At 37.3% G+C, this 25,572-nt stretch overlaps 1 protein-coding gene across 5 annotated transcripts in view; it reads left to right on the top strand.

Annotated features, from left to right (window-relative positions):
* The window catches only part of LOC137267561 (pleckstrin homology domain-containing family G member 5-like), a 197,341-nt gene that overhangs the window by 67,903 nt on the left and 103,866 nt on the right, over window positions 1–25,572 (top strand). For 3 of the 5 annotated variants that reach the window (XM_067802041.1, XM_067802039.1, XM_067802040.1), the window contains exon 1: window positions 18,920–19,261. The exons of the other annotated variants lie outside the window; for them this stretch is intronic. The gene's annotated coding sequence lies outside the window, so the exon portion shown is untranslated. Of the gene's footprint in view, window positions 1–18,919; window positions 19,262–25,572 lie in introns of those variants that run through there. 5 annotated transcript variants of the gene reach the window in all.

Genomic DNA, 25,572 nt, shown 5'->3' with positions numbered 1-25,572 from the left:
TTCCAGTTCTCCATTGGTGAGCTACCCGATGGCAATAGTAATCAAAGCTAGGCTCCACTTCAAACCCCTCTATTTCTCGGTTTGAAAACCTGGCCGTATATGCTCCAATATACAGTATATGTATGATGGTGCCATGACTTGCACCATGTTAACCAGTGGGGAAAACCAATGGGGAAAACCAATAGCAATAAGTAAGAGAAAACTATATCTCTCCATATCACTCCCTAGCCCTTTCAGCCAGATGACAGTGAGAGATAGCCTTGGTTCAAAAACTTGTTGAAATACCCAATAACTGTATATGTGAGAACTGTACCTCTCCACATCACTCCCTAGCCCCTTTCACCTTGATGACAGTGAGAGATATCCCAGGCACCCAGTGCTGTTGAGGCTGTTGAGGTCACTTTACTTCCCACAATGTCCCTTTAAGTAGCAGGTCATGTTAATGGCTGTATCAGATGTCTGTTGATGGTAGAGATAGTGCTAATGTTTTGTGGGACAAGGTGACCATTGATGTCTGTATGTGGGTAGTTGTTAGGAATGTAGTATCGTTTAGGAAAATATCACTTAGGAAAGGAGTGTTGTAGAATTAGGAGGATCAGGGAAAAAGTACATCAAAGAAAAATGTGTTATGAAGGAGTCCAGAGAGAATCATGATGAATATTTTAATATTGTGTTATTATTACAGCTGCGTGTTTATCAGGGAATTTTCAGCAAAAACTGGTAAGGCCAGACCAATTTAAGTTTCTTGTTTTATGGATTTTTGTCCCAGAAAAGCTTAAGGCAGGAGGTAAGTTTTATTTTTAAAAAATCAACAGTCAAAGTAATGTTCCTTTTAAATGCTAAAAGTAGTTTACTTTTGCTTTATAAAGTGTATATCAGGCGAAAACAACCTTAAAGATATGTTCTTGTAGGTATACATTTTTTGGCCAATAAAAGCACTAAGAATTAATTTTTTGAGGTGGGAAGGGTAGTTGTTATCCTTTTTCTTATTCTTGAAAAAATATGACTAGCAGATCTGTAAAACAAGAAATAAAGTTGATCTGGCCTGATAATCATCTCCAAAGAACTATTTGTTTCGTAATTTCTAACATGGTTATTATAAAATCATCAGAAGTATTCGTCACATAATTATTTATTTCGTCAGGGCTCAATTTGTTTACAAACAACATGGTAAAGTTTAATACTGCTGAAACAAATATATCATGATGATTAAGTCACAATTGTACGTTCAAATCTCCATTTTGCAGAGATTTCTTATCAATGTGGAAAGGGTGTTGTCGCTTCTATAACAATCTCAAACAGATTATTGCATTGCATAGTAATTATAAACATTTTCTGCCAACATGGAATGGAAAGAAGTCTTTTTATGAACAAAATCATGTAAATATACTGAGGGAAAAAAATAGGGGATCACGTGAAAGGACAAGTGCTCCATTATTTTGTTTTTCGAAGTTTATTCACAAGCTTTGTATCGCGTTACTTTTGACGAAATCTGGAAAAAACGTGAAAAGTTAGGGAACAGTTATGCTTTCATGTGATCTCATATTCTTTTCCCTCAGTATATAAGGTATGAATGACAAACATATTATCATTTCATGATAGAAGAATATGTACACAGAAATGAATGTGATCCTGATTTTGCAGTTTGACATGCACACATAAACTCACAAGTAACCTTTGGAAAAAACTCAGCTCATGGTATCAATAATCAAAAGTCTGGAGTCTAACTGTCTGAAAGGTACAGACAAAGAATATTGTTGATGTTAATCTGTCTGTGAAATTAGACAGCAAATTATTCTCTGCAAACAGACCCAGTTAGGGGAACTTTCCAAACAATCCGAGATTGTCTTACCAAGGTAACAGTGGATGATTAACTAGATTGAGTTACCTGTAACGACATGGGAGGTAAAAAGTGACGGTAGGCCGGGGGATAGGGTTACCTGTCAGCTAGAGTCAGTCTGCTTGGCCAGGTAACAAGATACAAGGGAGTCATTTACTGATGCATCAGTGATTTGCATATGCATTGAGTGAGCGTATCTGTTATCGATTGTTACTAATGATTTAATGACACTGGGATTCTAGTTTGAGTTGTTGTGATACTTTGAAACCTTACCATGTTTCAGGTTGCATTCTTTGAGGTTGTACGTTGTTGTTTTGATAGTATTTCAGTTATTTTGGATTGGAATGTGCTGGAGTGCTTTTCTCAAACAAAAACTACTTCAAATTATATTGTTGTATATCAAACAATTGTAGCCATCAGTTTTTGCCAATAATCTAAGACCATTCCTCATAAAGTTTCCTTTTCTTAAGCTTATTAATGGAAATACTTTGGAAATTGATAAGAAATTCAGTTTCTTTGAAATCGTTATTTGAGTCTGTTGTTTGCATAATTAGCTTCACCCAAAATGTTTCAAGGAGTACGATAAGTTTTACACAATTTTTAACAACATCCCAGGTGGGAACACCATAGCTGGGAACACCAGAAATGGGCTACACACATTGTGCTCATGTGGTGAATCGAATCCGAACTTTCGGCATGGTGAGCGAATGCCTTAACCACTAGGCAACCCAACTGCCCCTATTATGTTTGAAAGTCAAGGTCACAGTAAACGTTTTCTTCAACCAAAACTGGCCAAGGACCTAAGGAAAATATATCTAAAAGTGGTGTAAATCCCCAGCTGACATTGTTGTTAAGTGAAGGGTCTTGCTTGACAGTCAAGGGTTTTGAACTGGGAGTTGTGCTAGTTTCAGTGAATGTCATCTCATTTATCAAGTCTCACTTTTGCAAGCAGTGAACATACTTAAACAAACCACTTCATGAATTATGTTTTTCAATTTTATGAAAAAGGTTATCGCTCCATTGGGTCATCAGTGCAAGGATTATCCAGAGAACACTCAAACATTGTGTTACAGGAGAACTCTGTTGGTGTTGTAAGACTGTATGCCCTCACTTCATAAAAATCTTCATATTGTGAAAATAATTACAAAACTTAAAATATGAGACAACCGTCTGTCATTGCTGCCTTGTTATGCTTCTTGAATAAACAGAACCAAAGGATTATTGTGATGTGACACATTAAGGCTCTTGATCCAGAAGCCATCAGTGAAAGGTGCAAGACCAGGGACAATGGCGGTGGTTCACTGTGGAACTGGAGAAGTGAGACTCTTGTGTCATGTGTTGATCTTGTGTTCATTACAGTACTCTCTCTGACACAACATCATTGTAGCAAGGTAATCATACATTAGTGTCAATATTCTAGCTGTATTTTCTAAGAAAACACAAACCGTGAATGAGAAGAGGCCTGGCAGTGTGAATAAACACTGTCCTCACTTTGAATACAGATCAGGATGTGTTCCAATTTTTGAATTTTGTATAGGCCACGTGAACGGAACAATTCCTCCCTTTATGAATGAAAAGTATTTTCAGTAAGTGGTATATTTCACTGTTACCACACGAGGAATTGTTGTCTAAATGGGAGGGTGTTAGAAACGGTTTCAAAATTAAAAAGGTTGAAGATGATTCATGTTGTTACAGATGTAAGCTTGAAAGGTCCAGGATTTTGATAAAGGTGTTGCTTTATTTACTTTTAAAGTCAAAGGGTGCAGTGTAAGCAGCTTTTTTGACCTATCATATCTACCTTCAAAAACTTTCAAAAATGTGAAGTGCACAACAAGTAACGGGAGAAAAAAATTAACCGAAAAGGGTGCTTGTTTCCTATTCAGGGAAGTTTTTCTGATATTTGAAAACGATTTTTGTTCAAGAGTAAGTTATTTCAGGTTTAAAATGGAGCCCTAACACATTGAAGGATAAACCAAATAATTTTGTCCATCCAGTTTAGTGAATTGTGTTTGGGTCATATTATAGTCCTCCTTTCTAGTCAAGCATCCTTAAGCAATCAATGTTTTTTCAAAATATCTCAATGCCTTAGGATGGGTGATGAGGCATCCTAGTGCTTGAAGCGTTCACTCATCATGCCAAAGACCAGTGTTTGATTCCCCACATGGGTACAATGGTGTCTGCAGTGATATTGCTGGAATATTGGTAAAAGTGCATATATCACTCACTCACTCACTCACTCACTCACTCACTCACTCACTCACTCACTCACTCACTCACTCACTCACTGTCTCATCCTCACATCACCCTCCTCCCTGCCACCAGCCCCACCAACTGTAGATGAAGCATCGTCTGCAAAAGATCACATACCAGAAAGGGATGTTCAACACCAATTGTGACAGGTGTATTCTTTGCACAACATTGGCAGCATACCTTATGATGCTATGACCTTACCATGATGAAGAGGTCACAGCATGACTGTCAAGATTCTGACGGGAAACATGTCCAGTGTGTCATGTTACACGACAACTGTCATGTTCACCCTATAATCTAACGATAGGAGATGGTTTCGGCTGTGTTCTCTCTGATATTTTGGGTCTAGATGACTGTTAGAGCTGGAAAGATTTATATCACCCTTTGGATATATTAACTTGTTGCCTCGGGTCATCGGGTAGCTTAGGGGTTAATGCATTCGCTCATCAACAAACACCCGAGTTCGATTTCCTAAATTGTTACAATGTGTGAAACCCATTCTGGTGTCCTCTAGTGCATTTTTGCTGGAATATTTTTATAAGCGGCATAAAACCATCCTCACTTGTTGCTTTTATACTTGCATCTGGGCATTTTTAAGATTCATGACCAGTTCTGTTTGATAAGAAGAAGTGAAATAAAAGACCGTTTAACTGTAGAAGTTCAGTTTTCTCTTGATTACTTATGTATTTTAGTGAGTTTCAACAAAGTTAATCCTTCTTATACTGAGAACTGTCAGAAGTGTGATTGTCAAAAAATTATATCTGAAGGCAGATATGAATGAGAAAGCATTAAAGAATCCAGTCACCATGGATAAGATAAGATCAATTTGGGAAGCATTCATGTTTTTGTGAAACCAGTGTTATTACCTGATAATCAGATTTCAGAGGGACAAGTAGTGTTGAATTTTTATAAATTTTTATATTTGTTTGAAAATTTCAGACTAGAGCATGAAGTGCAGGATTTGTAACTTTAAAAAATTAGATTAAAAACATTTATCTCAATGTCATTTTCTGTAGTTTCTTGAATGACTGTTTTCATTTTTCAGGCTGGAGGGTGTGTGAAATATGTATATTTTACGAGTTGACTTGCTTAACAAAGCATTGAAAAAGTAGGGCCACACAAACACTAAGTGATTTTGGAGAGAAAATTCATAAAGACAGCAGCAGATAAGATCTTGTTCGGGGACTGACCTTTGCGTCAAGGTAAATGTCATGCTTCTAAGTAAGAATTGTAAATTGTGTCATTGTGTGGTACACTGTTGATAGATATTTTATGATGTTGGGCAAGAAAATTACCCCTACAGTAAAGCAGGGTGATATGGTTACCTTTGATCATTACACGGAACATTGTACGCCAGGAACCACTTACTTCAGGACTTGGTGGAACAGATATAATCAAAGAACCTGGGAGTGGGTGGATGGGAAAACACAGCATCAGTTTATATCGCCAGCTGTATCACTTATTCCACAAATACCAGCACTGAAAATTGATGGTTATGCTTGATGTAAAAACTGCATTTTCCTGATATATATTCTCTATCACCACCATTCTTTCAAGTTCACCAGCCCTAGATATGGATATGTATAAGTAGTGGTAAGAGGTTATTGACTAACATGTCATGATATGTATGCTCCTTTAGGGCATATCTTCAACATCACAGGCCCTGATTATGAGTAGGATAATGCAACTGACAGGTTGATTATGGGCTTGTATAATTCTCTATGACTGCATAATATATGTCTCTTTCATGACAAATTTAGGCAATGTTTTAAGTTTGGATGTTGCTTAGTTGATATATACAGACTAGAGAATATGTCAGTTCTGTTCTATTTTCAGTTTAAATATTCAACTGAACCACAATCATAAAATATGTGAGTGACAGTTAGTATTTGTGTTATTGGTTCCTCTGTTCCAGTTATGATGGACAGATAATGAAGAGAGAAAAAAATACAGGTGTGAACGTTTTACAGAAATAGGAATATGAACTAATGAATTACTGTTTGATGAAAAAGGGTATAACATACTGAGGGGAAAAAAATAAGGGATCACATGAAAGCACAAGTGTTCCTGTATTTTCTTCCAGGTATCTTCACATGCTATACGATCCAAAGCTGGAGAAAAAACCTGGAAAAAATTATATATATAACGGTAACCATACCCTTGACTTGGTTGACGCGTGTCATCAGTTCAAACTCAGATGACACCAGGTGTTCCCATATATACATGAACTCATCTTGACCTTATCATACCTGCAACGGTCCTGGTTAGAATATTGGCCATCAGTAACCCACGCTTGTCTAAAGGCGACTAATGGGATCGGGTGGTCAGACTCGCTGACTTGGTTGACATGTCATCAGTTGCCAGTTGTGCACAGTGATGCTCATGCTGTTGTTCACTGGATTGTCTGGTCCAAACTTGATAGCAGACCGCCGCCATATAACTGGAATATTGCTGAGTGTGGCATGAAACTTTAACAATGATGGCTTAATTCTGTGAGGTCCGAGTCACCTAGATTGAACTACCTTCATGTCCATGTAACTCCATCCGGCAGCTGTCAAAAGCCACACAAACCACAACTAGACATTTAATACATGTTCCAAGTCCTTTCCTAACTGGCTGTCAAAAAAAAATCTCAGAAGTTACAAAGAACGAACCTGGTTAGGATTCAGACAATGACCCATGAAGCATAGAGTTTTGTCCTCGACTAAAGTTGTTGGTATTGTCGTTGATCACAAGCGAGACTTGAACTCAGACCTGTGATTTTCCTGAGTCTCCCGCCCCTTTGTCCTTGCTGGTAGTAGATGTTATGGTTGTGTGCATCAAGGTCAGAAACACCTGACTTGCTGTGATAAGGCTAACCCCCTGTTCTAGTTATCGGTCTTCTGATCAGAGATCCTCTCCACACAGACAGGTTTGTAGATATAGGCCAGGACAGTTTTTTACTGAATTGATAAGAATATTGTTACATGAGAATATACCATTTCACACTAAATGCTTTGTACTGTGTGTAATGTTAGATCATGAATTAGTTCCGTTCTCTTGATTCACAGTCAAGCAGCAGGATGTCTGTTTTAGTGACATGTGAAAGCAGATTCTTGTGTATTCTTTCCTGAAGATGCTTGTTTGTTCAGTGTTTTTGTTTGAAAATGTTTCATTCATTCTACGTTTCTATTTTTGGAACAGTTTTTAAAAGCCCACCCTATCACTGGCCTCAATGTTCCTTCAGGTTGTTTTGGCTCCACTCAGTGATGACTATGATTGATTATTTCCTGCATTGTTTTTGGGTCATTTCTATATGACAAGACATTAAGAGCAGCCTCCTAATGGAGTTACTTTCAGGATGAAGGGAACTGTTTTTCTGTGTTAGTGATAGAAATGATAGACACTGTGTGTAAAAGTGAACATATTTTGGCGAGTGGGCCATGAATTTTTATCTTCACAGCATGATGGTTGTATGCAGTGGTTTATCAATTGCAGGGTAACAGTATGGCAAATTTCTTCACTGCCCACTCACTCAATCCAAGTGCTTGTTGTAAATGCTTTCTTCATTCCAGTAGAAATATTTTAGATCCTCAATGTCTTGGTTAGGGATGTTTAAAAATATGCTTTGAATATGCCATACATAAAGTATTTTTCAGTTTGGAATTATTTCTATAGACATAATGTTTATCTAGCCTACATCTTGTGCACTTGAAATGCTTCATATATAATCTGTTATACTCCAAGGATTGTATTATGTGTCGTATCGCACCCCACCATCAATGACAACATTACATGAGATGTTAGTATTACATGAGCTGTCTGCACAGTGTAAGATATATGCATGAGGAGGGAAAGTGTACTCTTTGACCTCTAGAAAGTCTTAGAAATTCAACAAAGTCATTTCTTCTTATCTCACTTTTGAGATTGTGACTATTGAAATCTGTGTTTTACATCACTGCATGGACAGACTGAGTCAATGTCTGTATGACTTCATTCATGGCTATACTTGATATTATTGTGCTTATGCGCCAGCAGCATGTGCTATTGGCATGTGATTCTCTGTTTACACACTCAGAGTGTAAAGGATCCTACAACCCACTGTACAGAGTTGTCTGCCTTAGTCAAACCAGGATCCTGTGGGTTCAAAATTGTAGATGGCATTCTTATATTTTTGGGTGTAACAACAAATTGCCATACTTGTGTGAGAATCATATCAGTGTGTCTTTAAATGTCAAATATGTTAACGTAAGTAAATACAGTCGTGAACTCAAGTGAACTCAAGGTCATGTTTGATAGCATGACAGAAGACATGGAGGTGATGATTATCATCCAAAATCAGTCTTTCGTCATCGTTAGCTTGTAGACTGGCATAGTAATATTTGTTCTTTGGGGTTTCATTTGTCAAACACTTACCATAGCAGTATTTCAGCTTACTGATGGCTGTCCAGAAAAATCAAATTGACATCATAAGCATCCATTAGATGGGATTTGGCATGTATCAGCCAAGTCAGTCAAGTGACTGGTACCTTTCTGTATGTGAAGTATACCATCAGAATCAGAATGCACAAAGTAGCTTAACCAAACTTTAAAAAAACACAATTTTTTAAACTAAAAATGGAACAAAAAAAAATGTAGCTTAACCAATCAGAATGCACAGATGTTCCTTAAATAAAACAACAAATGAACCTCAACCAAAACCTGAATACACAAGTGTATTCAAGATCGAAATACTCAAATGTGATTTATGATCAATAATGATATACGATTGTACTTTTCATCAAAGTAGGAAAATACATGTACTTATGCTTCAATGTTGCATCTCAACTCATTTCTTAAAGTATCCTCCTTGGATATATGTGCATGGACAGAGCATGTTAGTTACAGTGAAACTCGTTCAGTATGTGAGTATGTACATAATATAGATTTGCACTATTTATTTCACTTTTTTCATGGAACAGATTTCCGTGAATAACCAGTGTATTGCATGCTTTAACATGTGTTCACAGTGTCATTGTGAAATTGTTTTCATATTTTGTAAGGCTGGCATGAAGATCAGAAAATGATGAGTATTTCTCAAGGTTAGTTGACGTCTTCATTTAATATTACACACAGGTTTTAGGTACACATGCTATTGACAACATTAAGTGAAATTGCAAGGTAGGGCTCGTGTGTCAGATGGAAAAGGGTGTCTGCACACTGGCTTATGTTTATTGCGCGTCAATTTCATTCATAGCATGTCATTCATTCATTTTAATGCCCTGACTGATTGGTGTGTTGTGGATGTTCAGGCTTTGGATGACTCTCTTATTTGATGTATTTTTTTATAAATGTGTAGGAAGGTTTAACCATCTCTTAGAGATCATCTATACATTGAATTTAATGTGTATGGGCTAAGTGTTTCATAGGCTGTACATCAGAAATTTGTGTCAACAGTATTATTTAGTTATTCATCTGATTTATGGGGTAAGGATTTTGGATGGGATCAAGTTTGAGGCTTTGGTTAGGATAAGGTTTAGTGTTGGGTTGGGATTAGGTTAAAATTGGGGTTTGGATTTAGGATGAGGTTAATTTAGGGTTTGGGTAAGGATCAGGGTTGGTTTTGGGATTAGGTTTAAGTTGGGGTTTGGATGAGGTATAGGATTTGGGATTAAAATGGGTTTTAGATAAGGTTTAGGGTTGGTTTGGGGATTAGGTCTAAATTAGGGTTAGTATAAGGTCTAGGGTTGTGTTGGGATTAGGATTAAGTTGAAGGTTGGATAAGGTTTAGGATGGATGTGGGATTAGGCTTAGGGATGGGGATATGGTTGAAGGTGGAATTAGGTTTAGGGATGCGGTTATGGTTGAAGGTTGGTTTAGGTTTAGGAATGAGGTTATGGTTGAAGGTGGGATGAGGGATGGGGATATGGTTGAAGGTGGAATTAGGTTTAGGGATGCGGTTATGGTTGAAGGTGGGTTTAGGTTTAGGAATGAGGTTATGGTTGAAGGTGGGATGAGGGGTGGGGTTATGGTTGAAGGTGGGATTAGGCTTAGGGATAGGGATATGGTTGAAGGTGGAATTACCCTTGCGAAAAGATCATGAATTCTTCATGAATTCTTCATGAAGACTTCATGAAGTTTCTTCATGAAGAGTTCATGAAAACTTCATGAAGAATTCATGAACATTAAATGAGACATCTACTTCATGAAGAGTTCATGAAGATACTTCATGAAGAGTTCATGAAGAATTCATGAAATACTTCATTAAGAGTTCATGAAGATACTTCATGAAGAGTTCATGAAGAATTCATGAAATACTTCACGGAGAGTTCATGAAGAATTCATGAAGATACTTCATGAAGAGTTCATGAAGATACTTCATGAAGAGTTCATGAAGATACTTCCTGAAGAGTTCATGAAGACCCCCCTGAACTGTTCATGAAGACTTCCTGAAGAGCTTTTTCGACCTTTTTCTGCAACACAAGTCACATAATCTGACCATGCCATGCAAGCTGGCAGGCGACATATAAATTCATCACCAATAAATTAAATATCAAGCAGCAAAGAGGACACAAACAGAAAACTAGATTTTGATGGGATTTCCTTTTTATTCAAATCTTCAGCAGAAAATTCTGATTAATTATTTAAAAACAACACAAAAACCTGTATCCAAACATTGTGCTCTAGAATTAAAGAAGCTGTCATCCATATATACTTGTTCTATCTTTACTACAGCTTGGATGTCAATCAGTCTGTATCCAGGAAAATGAACTCATTAGGAACACCATTTCATGCAGTAGATTGTAATATACAATTTCAGAAAGTGTAATCCCTTCAGACTATATGTTTTTTAAGTAGACAATGAGAGTCACAACCAAAAGAGAATTTACAACAGGGCCTATAATCATCTACCTGGAAGTTGTACATGGGGCATCACAATTAATCTCAGAAGACACAGGATGGAAGAACCTTCAGGAAGAGCAGTGGTAACATCACTGAAGATGCCCACATTGGTTTAAGAATGGTTAGTGACTGAGTGAGTTGAGTTCCAGCAATATCACGACAAGGAACCCAATAGAAGGGCTACATACATTGTACTCATGTTACGAATCAAACCCAAGTCTTCAGTGCGAAGAGTGAACACTTTGGCTCAGGAATATAATCATTGAGGAGAACTTCATCTTTGTGTTTCAACATTTGCAGAATCGCCCCCATTTCCTCAGAATCGCCCAGTGGAAATCTGAAAAACATTGCAACCAACAACATTTAATCATAGTCTTTCCATTTCAAAGAGTCTAAAGCAAATACTGAAACTTTGTTGTTTTAAAAAAAAATATTGCTCAAAATGTTAAGTATATATAACTTGTTTCAGATAATTTTTCACCTGATTAATTAAACTATTTTAAATAATTTAATAATTTAATTTTACACTGATGACCTTAAATTATTTTTTTTAATACAAAGAGTGCATATCAAGTAACAAAACTGGCTTCTAAATCACTAGTCTACATTCATAATCAAATATATTCTGAAATATCTGCATTTCCCAACACTTAAAATAATCAGCACATCATAAAATAGAAAAACGTATCTTCATGTAACTGAACCTATTTCCAACTCAAATAGATGACTAAACATTGTGGCACATTCACTTTTAATTTACAATCGGTAATTATTCCAAAACTGAATACAAAAACGACAGAGAGAAAATGAAACATCCCTGAAAGTGCCTATAGCAATTATCTCCCTTTTCATTTGAATTTATTTTGTTGTTTATAATCTAAGCCAAAAAAACTTAGCACCAAACTAGCACCTTGAACTCTGACACCATCTGCATGTGCTCAGATTTAAGTCACCAGCGTTACATGCCCCTGTGTAAGTCCCATCGTACACAAAGTTCACATTATCATTCCGTACACATTGCTGATTTTCCTTCTGAGACTAAGAGACATACACTGCTATATGTTTAAAAAATGTTTCTGTCATTCTCCTCAAAGCTTATCCCTTCACCAATGTTTGTTTATGCATATTCCGGCACTCAAAATAATTTCAAAATTGTTATTTACGTACCGCTCATGGAAATCACCTTGGGATGCATCCATAGGCAGTTAATCTAGTCGATTCCTTTATCTTGAGTCAGTTCTTGACATATCCATCGTTGTATTATCCACGAAATGCGCGAATCGCAAATTCATTAGTGATATTCTTCGCCTGAATCGTTGTCTGTTGGCGAAGTTGCATTTGGCACCTTCTGCCTCGCTCTCGCGCTCAAAGACAGCAGCAATGGCATCATGCCGGGAAACGGTCGCGTCTTTCCGTTTCGAATGTTGCAAGTTTGAAGTAAAGACATTTTTTGATAGAAAAGAAAAATTAAGTGTAAATATAAAGCTTAGATCAGGAGTAAATCGTGTCTATAAATAAAATAAGATGTATGATTATTGTTATCTGTTCTTAAAGTCGCAATAGATTTCTTAAGAATGAAGGGCGGGGCAGTTTTGGCGCGAAAGTTACTCCAACATACCGACAGTGTATAATTTCTCATCTTATGAACAAATAATGGCAAGAATTACAATATTTAGGTATCAATATCGAAATTAGAACTTGTCAATATACATGTCGTATTATTGTCAACGGCGGGGATCCCGTAAAAACATGTTCTGAGTTCACATTCCGTTGTCGATCATAACTTGGAAGAATAGTTTATAAGGCACGTGTCCCTGGTCATAAATTTTATTTCATTAGTCTAAACTGACGTTTTAGGGTCATATCGTGCTGGACAGGGAGTGACAGTGGAATGTGTTCTAAAATCGAGAGCATTGAATGTTTTCAACAAAAAGATCAACTTGCGGGTTATGAAAGCTGTCAGAAGCATGGCGATATCAAAATATTTTTCCATGTTTCTTTTTTTTCTAGTACCGAGTCGACTGTTAATGTTTTTGACAGTTTTATGTTTTTGCTTCGTTATGAACTTTGCGGAAGACGTTCTTGCGATAGTAAAGTATCTGCATGCATGTCCGATCGTGAGCAATCACGGGAGAAATTCAAAGAAATGAGACGATTTTGACAGGAAAACTTTACTTTATGGAGTAAATATGAATAAGGAAGACAAGTAGAAAACTTCCACAGTACCAACTGGTTACGCAGCTATTTTAGGAAGGTAAGTTTTAACTTGAACTGTCCCTATGTTACTAAAACAACTCCTGTTAGGCACAGAATCGTTTAGCGTTCTTTCATGCATTGTTTGTTGTATAAATTATGAAACAACAACAAAAATTACTAGACAAAAACTAGTAATGCCACGAGAGATAGGATTTACAGATAATTTAAACTTAATAAAATATGTGGAAAGTATGTTTATGCCTCATCTGTAATCATTTACATAACAACTTATGTAACATGAATAAAAGTATTGTAGCTTGTAATATTTATTCTGTATTTTCTTTTTAAAGTTGTTTACTCTGGAAATTTGTAGTGAATAAGACTAGACTTACTTCATGAACAAAAACTTCATGAAGTAACATATAACTTCATGAAGTGTGAAATAACTTCATGAAGTTGACGAAGTCTTCATGAAGTGTGTCTTCATGAAGTAAGTTCATGAAGATTAAAGCGAAAGTTGATGAACACTTCATGAACTCTTCATGAAGTCTTCATGAACTTCATGAAGACTTCATGAACTCATGAGCTGAGTTTCGCAGGGGTAGGTTCAGGGATAGGGTTATGGTTGAAGGTGGGATGAGGGGTGGGGTTATGGTTGAAGGTGGAATTAGGTTTAGGGATGCGGTTATGGTTGAAGGTGGGATTAGGTTTAGGGATAGGGTTATGGTTGAAGGTGGGATTAGGTTTAGGAATGAGGTTATGGTTGAATGTGGAATTAAGTTTATGGTTATGACACAGTTTAGTTGGAATTATGACTAGGTTGGAGTTGAGGTTGAAATAAGATTCAGAAATGGGATTAGATGTAAGGTTGAGGTTGGGATAAGGTTTTGGTTAAATGTTTAAGATTGGGTATGGAATTAAGTTTGAGGTTGGGATATGATTTAGGGTTATGGTTTGAAGTTGGGATAAAGATTGGATGAACAGGATCTGCCTGTAAGTCTTGCTGACATGGTTGACGCTTGCCGTCATATCTCGATGATGCATAGATCGATGCTTACAATTTTAGACACTTTGTAGTGGGATCCCAAAACGACTGTTTAAGTGACTGCTCTCAGGACAAATATTGCAGAGTGCAGTGTTAAAGAAAGTTTTGAGGTTAGAGCCCGGCGTGTGACGACAGGCCAGTACATTCATAATGCCCATTGGATACTTCAAAGGTTAAAACTTTCAGTTTCTAACACAATATTGACAGCATGAATGATAGACAAACATTTCAGATAATGTATTTGTTATAAATCAAAAGGATTCTGCATGTTGGTGCACTTAAATTTCAAAGGGCAATGTATGTACCCTAAGGCACACTTCTAAAGGAGAGACATTGCAATCCATGTTGTATACAATTGTCTGTTTGTCAAGCAGATTAATGCAGTTACACCACATATTGAATATCTCACCATTTGAAAATACAACGTTCATCTTTAGACCGTGCAGTTTTAAATTCATCTTTTCACTTAGTTGAATTTCGACTTTTCATGACAACTGTCAGTAAAGAATGAAATGGAGATATTTGCTTTTGACTTGTCCTCGGCTAAGGTTTCTTCCCTTTCATCAATGTGCATGATTTCAGACAAATGGTGTTTGTCATTGAAATGTACATGAGTGTAATTTAAGTAGTGGTTGCATTGATAGTTGCTGCTGTGGGGACCCCTTGTGACCTTAGGGACATGTGTTCTGGGTGTGGAGAATGTAATATATATGTCTCAAGTTGGTTACAGGGAAGTATACTGTAACTGTCAAACCGTATAGCCATGTTACAGTATTGGATGAAGGGATGTTTGCTTGTGTGTAAGGGACACCTAAATGTGATCAGTGTTTGATTAGTTCAGTTACAGGTGATCGGTTTAATGACACCAATCTATGTAATATCAGTGATGTAGTTATTAATAATATTAATGATCTGTTTAATAACAGGTAATTGGTTTATTTATTGGTGGTCGGTTTGATGACATGAAACTGTTTGATATTGTTGATTGAAGGTATATTTGCTTGTACGTTAGGCTAACATTAAGGGTGATCTAAAAATTCCCACCAATAGATGATTGGTTTTAAGACAAGTGAACTGGTTAAAAGCAATGAAGATACCTTCTTGCTACACCCCTCCACAATAGCTTTTAGTGCTACTACTACTACAACCAAGGGGCTAGATGGCGTAGTGGTTAACATGCTGAATGGTCTTGCCCTTTCAATTTGATTCCCCATATCGCTGCACTTTATGTCTAAACCCTGATGTCCTCTGCTGTGATATCACTTGAATATGTCTCTTATAAAGGACATAAAACCATCCTCCTGATCCCTAGCCTTATGAATGTTTGACTTGAAGAATGATTCTCAAAACCAGAACCAAAATAGGTGGATTTTGAATATGATGAAAACCCTATGTGGCAGTATACAAGATAGATGAGCATCGCAGTTGTTGATGTCTGTGTTGCCAGTGGAGCATACAGTCCTCTATGAACCTCACTACCTGGCTGTACCAGGATTCAACGGATCTTGATGAAGATGCTCCTGTTTTGACACATAATTGTCCTATATGAGGATATGGAGGGGGCGTTGTTCCTCAAAGAAAGATTACACAATCACAGAAAGTTTATAGAAGTTTCATTTGTTTTGTAACTATTACATAGTGCTGTAATAATATTGTTTTGTGTGATTGGTTTAAGATCTTAATTGTTTTATACTTTATGTGAAAGGTATTTCGAAGTGGATATGACAAGGATGTGATGTGTGGACCCTCCCTGTAGGAGGTCGTCAAGGGGAGACGTTCAGTGAGGATTTATCATCCAGAAATCACATTATGACCAGGGTTATCTGGTGGGATCTTGCTGGAAGACATCACGGTGTCATGAAGATGCTGTCGTCAGCATGAAAAATACACAAAAACATGTTGTTGTTGGAACCAGTTGAAATCATTAAAGTAGCTATCATGTTTACTGCTTACTTTTGGCAAGTTATGTAATGGTTTTATTAGAACTGTAACTTTTAACCAGATATTTAGCACTAACGCTTCCGTGACTCTTCCATCCTTGATATCATCTGTATTTTTCCACTGATGTATCCACCAATGCTCTTTCTTGCCTCAGCCATCTGCCGACCTGTCAGTCTTACCTCCATCCACTCGTCTAGTCAAACCACCATCCAACCCATCCATACACTGACTCACTCACTAAATTGTTGTTCAGTGACCCCACACTTCCACACACTTTCGAACGAAAATTGTGGTCAGTGTGACAAGGCAACTGGACAATTTGTTCATTTCTAAATAAGGCCAACTGAGTAACAAAACCATCCCCTCAACCCATGCATATACCCATCCACTCATCCAGCTTCAACCATCCAAACAACCCACCAACTCATAGCCCATCAGCTCCCTCAATTCACGTAATTTTCAATGCATAAACCCACTACCAGTAACTCTTAAAGCAATTCACCAACCCTACAACCCAACCAACAAACCATCCATCCATCCACTCAACCATCCACCAGCACACCCACCAACAAACCATCTAGAAAGCCTACACAATCATCCATACGGCAATCATCAACCTGCCCTATCCAATAACCCAACTCACTGACTCCCAAAGTCACCAACCTAAGAAACCATTCACCCAGCCCACACATCCATCAGCTTGTCCAGAAACCACCCAACCCACCTACTTACCACTCTACCAACCTCATAAACCGTCAACCCACCCAACACTTCCACCAATTAATTCATCCATCCAGCAACTCACCAACCTGCCTACTCATCATCCAATCAGTCCCACCCAACCCACCTACTTACCAGTCTACCAACCTCATAAACCGTCAACCCACCCAACACTTCCACCAATTAATTCATCCATCCAGCAACTCGCCAACCTGCCTACTCATCATCCAATCAGTCCCACAGAGCATTCATCCACTTAACACATCCATCAAGTCACCAACCCAACAAACCATGCACTCACCCAACACATCCATCCATCCACCAACCCATCAACCCACTAACCCTCCATAACTTACCCACCAGCCTGTCCACCCATCCCACACAAGCCCAACCATCCCTTACTACCTATGTTATATCCCATGTTTTATACCCTGTGACACTGGCGGACTGGTTGACTGCTTCCCCCTACAATGCTACTATTGAAGTCAAAAGATGGACTTTTACAACTTGTTCATCAGTCACCACAATGGAGGGTTTGAAGTGGCTACTCTCTGATATAGCCCAGATCCTTGCCCTCCGCTCCTCCATATGAATAATGTCAGCGATTCAGCCCAACTTTTATGTATCTGATCTCACCGTATGACATGTTTTGTGACCAATTACCCGCGGGCCTGACTAGCAATTAACTACACTATACCGAAAGTCTAGAAAACATTCATAAGGGATGAAAAAGTACCCGTCTATTTTACATTTCAGTTAACATTGATCAATAACTACTTTGTTTATCCACTCTGAATGCTGTTTCCTTGGAAACAAATGTAATGATAGCATTTGAATAGAAAAATGGTTTTACAACAGATGGTGGTATTGTTTTGACATAGGAAGGGTTAATGGTCCACAACAGTCTGTATTGGTGCAGATGTTTCAAACATAATTCATCATCATCAACATCATCATCTTTGTCATCGTCATCATTGTCATCGTCATCATTGTCATGACCAAGAGTACCAGTGGATCTTGCTGGTAGTCTTTTAGGATATTGGCTGCCATTCTGATCCTTGGTATATATTGGAATTTCAGTTATTTCTGTTTTTCAATCGATATTCTGTCATTTACCACCATTCGTTGAAGCTGTTGTTTCTGTGTCATTTCTGAGGTCACTGATTGCCCTAGATACTTACTCACTATAGCAAAGCAGTATTCATGTTCCTGTCTAATGTTGATCTTGTATTTGTCAATTAATTGTGTCAGTTAGAGCAGAACAGCGATAAAGGGGTTTTAGAATATTTCTACATAACATGCACATCATGTGACTCAGTATAACATTGGAAAAATTCATAGTTTTCTCACCAGGATATGAACTGTGAAATATCTGAATCACCTAAATAAAGATAAATTTATCAAATAAACAGACCATCCTCTAAGTCTTTATGATTTGTGGACATGTAAGGCATCACTTCTTCAAGTGAAGCAGTTTCAAAATAAACATGACTGTCAGAAAAAGATATGAAGTTTGGAAACATAAAATAAAATATTCTACCGGAACACTCTGAAACACATCGACTTTTTGCCAAACATCACAGAAATATTGGCCAAAAAGGCCACAAACAAGTTATGTTGTCCTTAGACAATGTGATCATCTAAAACAGTAATGTATCTGTTCAAGTCTTATTCATTGTCTTTGCAGATGAATGCATAAAAACGCATTTACAGATTTGATATTATGTTGACAATGTACTTCCAAAGTATGTACCACTGCCATATAGCTGGAATATTGCTGAGTGTGGCGTAAAACTAAACTCACTCGCTCACCCCAAAGTATGTAAGTTACCCCATACTGAAAAGCTATGATGCTCGAAACTCACAAAACGAGATATTTTCTTTTTAGTCTTGATGTACTGATCATCTTCAGAGGTGTAGAGATATTCTTATACAGCCGCTGTCAGTTCATACAGTGACCCACCAAGCCTTCAGTCTCGCACGAGTGGCTGGCGTATTAAGCACACTGAACTAATGTTGACAATATCAGTGGGTGAATACAAGCACCTGTTTCTCGACACCCGCCGTAGACGAGCTTCACAGGCTGAGTAGCACGGGTGGCGTTGTACTTGTGGGCGTCAGTTCACTGGGAGACACTTTCGATCATCAAGTTGGGAGCTCTTGCTGGTCACTGATGATGATGCAGTCAGTAGATATAAAGGTCCAGCTATAAGGGGGTTCTGCACGTTGGTATGTTCCTGTAGAGATCACCTTTCATTTGAAGTGTTACGGTCTGGACAGAGATCTCGTCTCAAAACAGCTTTTCGGTTTGAGACATAAGTAGTTTGACAGTGTGAATCTACAACTTTCGTTTTCAAGAGCTGGATGCCTGTTTTCAGCTTGATTTCAGAAATGGATGCACAAAACAGGTAAGTTAGCTAAAAAGTCTGTTTTTATATGCAAATTATCAAATATATTTGTCTAAAACAGCATGACAGAGGTTCAGATATGTTATGAAAAGGTAATATTGATTTTTTAAACAAATGAATATGTTGATTTTATCAGAACCAGGTAGTATATGTCCCAATTACAATCAGGTGCAAATGAGTTGGAAAATTGAAATATTGTTGTAAAATATAATTAATTCACATATTTCCCACTGATGATTTTAGCTTGTTTTTGTTCAGTGGGGGGCAGTGATTCAGAATGTAAATGCAATTCATTGTTCTAAGAATGTATAATTTTCGATTCAAAGTATTTACTGTGAAAGCCGTGGTCAGTATGACAGGGTGACTGGACTACTTGATCAGTCTTCCAATTATCTTGCTGGTATCATTTCTGCATGATTTCATTGGAATGCATGAGAGATACATAAGCTGATGGCTATTGCTGATGTGTTGGATCTTAGACTGATGGAATGTGGGCACTGTCTCTGTGTTACAAACCCTGGTCAACGCAGGACTGATAGCATAGCTGCAGCATGGATATCAGTGTTGATTATAGCACATCTACTTATGGGGTCTGTTTACTGTATACATACAACTGCAAATATATGTGAGGGAATAGCTAAAATGTTAAGGAGTAACATTACGTGCATCAGAAGAAGATATGTGTGGTATTTATAAGATATATGAAGGCATGGCAGGGTGTATCGGGGATAAATAAGATGTAACAGGAAATAACGAGACTTGTTTCAGTGAACAACCAGATGTATCAGGCAATAACAAGACTTGTGTCATAATAACCAGATATATCAGGCAATAACAAGACTTGTGTCATAATAACCAGATATATCAGGAAATAATGAGACTTGTGTCAGAGAATAACAAGATGTGTCGAGGAATAACAAAAGATGACACTTAATATCAAGATGTGTCAGGGAATAATGTGAAGTATGAAAAATAACAAGATGTGTCGAGAAAAACACAATATGTCAGGGAATATCAAGATGTGTCAGGGAATAACAAAATGTGATGTGTCAGAGCACAATGTGAAACAGAATATCAAGATGTATGGAAAAATAATACTTGGTAATGAAGAAAAACAAGATGTGACAGCATATTGTGAAATGTGTTAAGGAATAACAAGATTGATGTAAATAATGCTGTAAAGGTTTGTCAGTGAAAAAAAAGAAGAGGAAATTCATGAACTATTTGATGACTCTACTGTGAAAACAACTGTCCAGAAACACATCCATCTATCAAGACTGAAGCACATTTTGAAGCTTGCATTTAAACATCAAAGACACCTGAAGAATTTTCATCATCAAAATCATTTACTATTCATGAATTGTTTGTCGTGGCTTTTGGATATGTCACCTCAGACTATGAATGGATGGTTTAAAGCTTTCAGTTTGTTTGCCAGCTTTCAATATGAAGTGTTTGTCAAGTGAGGCAACAAGCAAAGGAATTGTCCTTTCACTCCTAATTGACTGGACAATGGACATGGATGCACCTACAAACAGACTGTCTTGACCACTCACGGTTCAGATGTTCATCTTATTGTGTCGGGTTGAGGTTTATTAGCTGAGGTTACATGTGATGGCGTTTATCTGTAATCACCTGCCACCTGGTTGTGAGGTGACAGTGTTCCACATCACCTCATACAAGAAAATGTATGTCTTTAAGGAAGTCCTACCTTGATGAACATCTCCTGAGGCCAGAGTATTTACAGTGGGGATTACAAATGTCTTGCTGGAAATCTAAATGTTCCTCAAAACAAAATACAACAATACTAAAGTCTTACCTGAGGTTTCGGTGTATCACTTCACAAAATGCAACAATGCATCAATCTTTGTCAGATATCTCAGAGTTCTACAATTCTAGGCACAACATTCAATTCTTATTTTGTTAAAAGTCAGGAAGTCCACCTCTTTTTGGACCAGAATATTTCAGTCTTGCTGGAGGAAGGAAGGAATCTCATGAAAAAATAAAACTTGCATGTATAAGATCTCAGCTTCCTTCACCGTCTAATGCAAAGGAGAGTTCAGTGTCCTGTTAAATTCTTGAAAAACACTTGATAATTTTATGTGTAATAACTTGAGTCAGGATTTACATAGTCATGAAGGCATCTGGAGTATTCCAGTAAAATCTGAGATCACTGGATTGTCTGGTCTAGACTGGATTATTTACAGACGGACATTTAACTGGAATATCACCGCATTGTGTTATTCAACCAAAAACAAACAAACAGAAAATCCTGAAAGTACATGGATCAGGCCATACCGATAGCACATTGCGGTTTTGACTCATGCCAACCAATTCCTTGTTTTATCCTCTGGCTTATCCCAGACATCAGGCAGGACAGCATAAAGTAATGTGATCAGACAAGGCAACAACAAGTATCATCTATACCTTGCCTTTTTCTTGAGATGACCAGGAGTGAACAACCTTCTCTGACTGGAAGGTCCTGTCCACTAAATCATGGTGATGGTCGGCAACGTGGATGACAGGCAAATTTGTACAGACAGTCAAAATTGTGGAAGTGCAGGCTTTGTACAGAAACTAGACTGGGAGGAGACCAGTCTGGATAGACTGGTTAGGGTGACACGATGGGTGTCAAATGGAGAGCTGCCAAAAATAATTGTGTTGAGTGCTTGGACTGAACGGCTGAATGCACAGAGGTTGGGGCACATGAAATGATGATTACTTCTGACTTTCAAAACCTGTGATCATCATATATTTCATAAAATAATGATGATCTTGTTGGATGGTGTTTTATGAGGGTAATGACGGGTCAGAGGGTGGGATACATTGTAAATACTGATAAAACATGTCATCTTCAATTTGAGGAAACCGATACCTTAATCATTGTAAATGTGAACGGTGGTTGCTTCAGAGCTCAAATGTGATCAAGATACTTGCACAAATTTGAAATGATTCTTTTGTAAATTACTGACATATATGCACCACTGTCAAAATTGCTTTTCAACTTAAATTACCTACTTGCAACATTTTACAGTCTGAAAAACACTTGATATATTGATTAGCTTAGACCAGTTTTACTTCTTGTTTTATGGATTTTTGTCCTCAGAAAAGGAAGGAAAATAAAATAAAATCACTGATCAAAGTAATTTTTCTTCTAAATACTAACAGTATTTTACTTTTAGCAATATATAAAGTGTATACAAACTAAACAAAATGTTTTGTAAGTTAATATTTTTGACCAATAAAAACAATAGGATTTTGTTTTTTGAGCAGGGGAAAATTAGTTTTTATTTTTATTCTATTTTTTTTGGGGAAAAAATACAATCGACAGGTCAGTAAACCAAGAAATAAAATTTGTTTGGCATTACCATACTTTCTTGCATATAGGGCACACCAAAGGTGTATTTTTAATCCCCATGAGGACATGTTATGATGGGTTATTGTTTGAAACCACACTCAGCAATATTCCAGCTATTTGGTGGTGGTCTGTAAATCATCAGATCTGAACCAGGCAGTCAAGTGGTCAACAGCATGAGCATTGATTTACATCAATGTGATACGCAGTGGCAGTGTGATGAGAAAAGTAGTTTAAGAAATGTGCCCCTTCATAAAGTGTTCACAGTAAAATCCTATCTGGAATTGCTTCTGGAAACAAACAGAATAACAAATTTGGTGAATGAAATTGGGAAATATGAAAAAAAAATTATTGAAATGATAATTTACATTTACAGTAGTTTGCCATTGTTTGTAATTTTGTCAAAAGTGAAGTCTGAATGTTAGCAACACACAGAATTAATCTATTCAGATTTGTTAACAATATATTTTCAATGTTATGTTCATAGGGCGGTGGGGTGTTGATTAAGGTGTAAGAGCTGAAAACCCAGGTTTTATTCCCAACATGGGTACGATGTGTGGAACCCATTTCTGGTGTCCCCTGCTGTGATATTGCTCGAATATTGCCAGAAAGGTTGTAAAACTAACCTCACACACTCACTTCATTTTATGTTCTGTCAGAATGCCTTGACACTGGATTGAAGACTCTAAACTAGTTTGGTAAATGTATTATGCACACGTCTCTTTCGACACTGCAGTGATTAATATGAAGCATTCAAAACTATACATGTGTGAAACACAGTTTGCAGTTTGATGTAGTGGGCCATGAACACTATTATAAAACAGGTGTTTTCAGTACAAACTGTTAGGTAAGTTCATGTAGAATTTCATACTTTAAGTTCTTTTAGAATAGGTGTACAGAATTTCTGCCAAAGTTTTTGTTTTTGCCAGGTCAGAATAAATCTGACAAACATTATACATCTGTGATTCTTAAAAGGCATTTAGAAGTTGGTGTAGTAATACAGGACAGATTTTAGGGACTCAAGAAGTTGCAATCCCAAAAATTTGTCCTGTATTATATACATCTGGTATAGAAACTTTACTTTAACAGAAACTGGAATATTAACCTCTTATTTTTATTGTCAGGATTGGTATTTTCAGAATGTACAGCTATAGCTGGAATACTGCTTTTTGATCTGCTCAACATAAATTATTGGTCTGGACCAGACAATCCAGAGATCAACATCATGAGCATCGATCTACATGCTTGGGAACCGATGACATGTGTCGACCAAGTCAACGAGCATGTTAGTCACCTCTTGCGACAAGCTTGGGTTACTGAAGATACATTCTAACCTGGACCTTCACAAGTCGATGCAAAAAGGAAATCATTCTGATAAAGTAATTATGAGTGACAAAACATATGTCCATGGTGAGTGAAATCTCTGTGAAGAGCAAAAAGTAATACATGATTTTTACCATATTGGAAGCTTGTTCTCGGACACTGTCAAATAGATGACACCTGGTGTTCGTTGAAATTTGGGCTTATCCTGCCTCACTTTTACACTAACACCCACGAAAAACAAGTCAGCTGTTTCACTTGAAGAATTATGGTACAAGTCAAGTAGGAAATTGCATGGAGTATTATTTTTGTCCAGTTGGAAATGTCCTTCACAAGTCTACCTCAAAACAATAAATACTTCATTGGGGGCTTTGATTCAGTCATTGAATGGTTGGATCTGCACAAGGTCGACTACAAGAATGTTGGTACTACTAGTGACAAGAAATTGATGAGATGTAACGGACATGGCGACACATGACAGTGTTGGACCAGTGTTTTAAACAGCAAGCTAGAGCTATTTGACAGGAAACTGACACTTTATGATGATTGATAGACTTGGGTACAGTCTCAGCCATGACAGACTCTGCACAGATGAATGAGAATGGTCTACTGGGATTACGTTGAAAAAATCTTTCTTCTGACACAAGGGACAATAAAAAGACTTGGTGATGGATAGAGGTTGCATTATTAATGTGGTATTCATACACTGTATTGATTCTGGGTCATTAAGAAATTCTACGTACCTGAAAAAATGGCTGTATTTACGCCTTCAATGAAATAATAATATATCAATCTTGAGAGTAACAGCTGGGTTTTTGTAATAGTTTTTAGATGTATAGCTCAACTTAATGACATTTCAATTGAAAAAAAAACAACTCTGTAAATATATATGTATAGTTTTTTTACGCTTCTTGAAATTATGATGCGACTATCTCATGCATCAACAATCCATTTAGAAATCTTGATGTCTTGTCAGATGGTCGCTTGTTCAAACTTTGAATGTTGTGAACGTAACAGAAGTTTTATTACTTTGAAGTTGTCTGCAGTCTATCATATCTCAGTTATGGGTTGTACAGGGTTTTATTATATTTAATGAATTGGACATGAGTGATATGTAGAAATGAAGTGCTTGCTCTACTTCTCCATGTAGAGATATCTGCTACTAGACTGGGCCCTCTTACAGCGGACAGTATCTGATGAAATGACTTTCTATTCATCCATAAATTTGTGAGTGATATGGACCCATTTTAAGTACTGATTGTGATGCTTTTGAAGGATGTTGATGTTGAATAATCAGCATGGATCTTGTGTCGATTTCACACGCTAATGCATCACGATGGATTCACCAGGTGTCAGAGAGATAAACTCTTCCGAACCTCTCGGGGATTTTATGTTTCTCAAATCCTGATGCTGAGGGACATCTTCAACTTCATTTCTTGCAAGGTCTGTGGCATTTCTGGCTGGTGGATCTAAGGCAGGTTTGTGTGAGAGTTACTTCCCTTATCCATTCCAGGATCCTCATCTATGGATTAGGAAACAATATACAGGGTATGAACCTTGCAGAAAGAAAAATACAAATAATACCAACAGTTGCTCTTCAGGCTTTCAATCCACATCAAGAAGAAGAAGAAGACATGAG

The sequence above is a fragment of the Haliotis asinina genome, chromosome 16 (genome assembly GCF_037392515.1).
Source record: "Haliotis asinina isolate JCU_RB_2024 chromosome 16, JCU_Hal_asi_v2, whole genome shotgun sequence".
NCBI lineage: Eukaryota > Metazoa > Mollusca > Gastropoda > Lepetellida > Haliotidae > Haliotis > Haliotis asinina.
The sequence above is the reverse complement of the archived record's forward strand: the minus strand, read 5'-3'. Positions and strand labels throughout refer to the sequence as shown.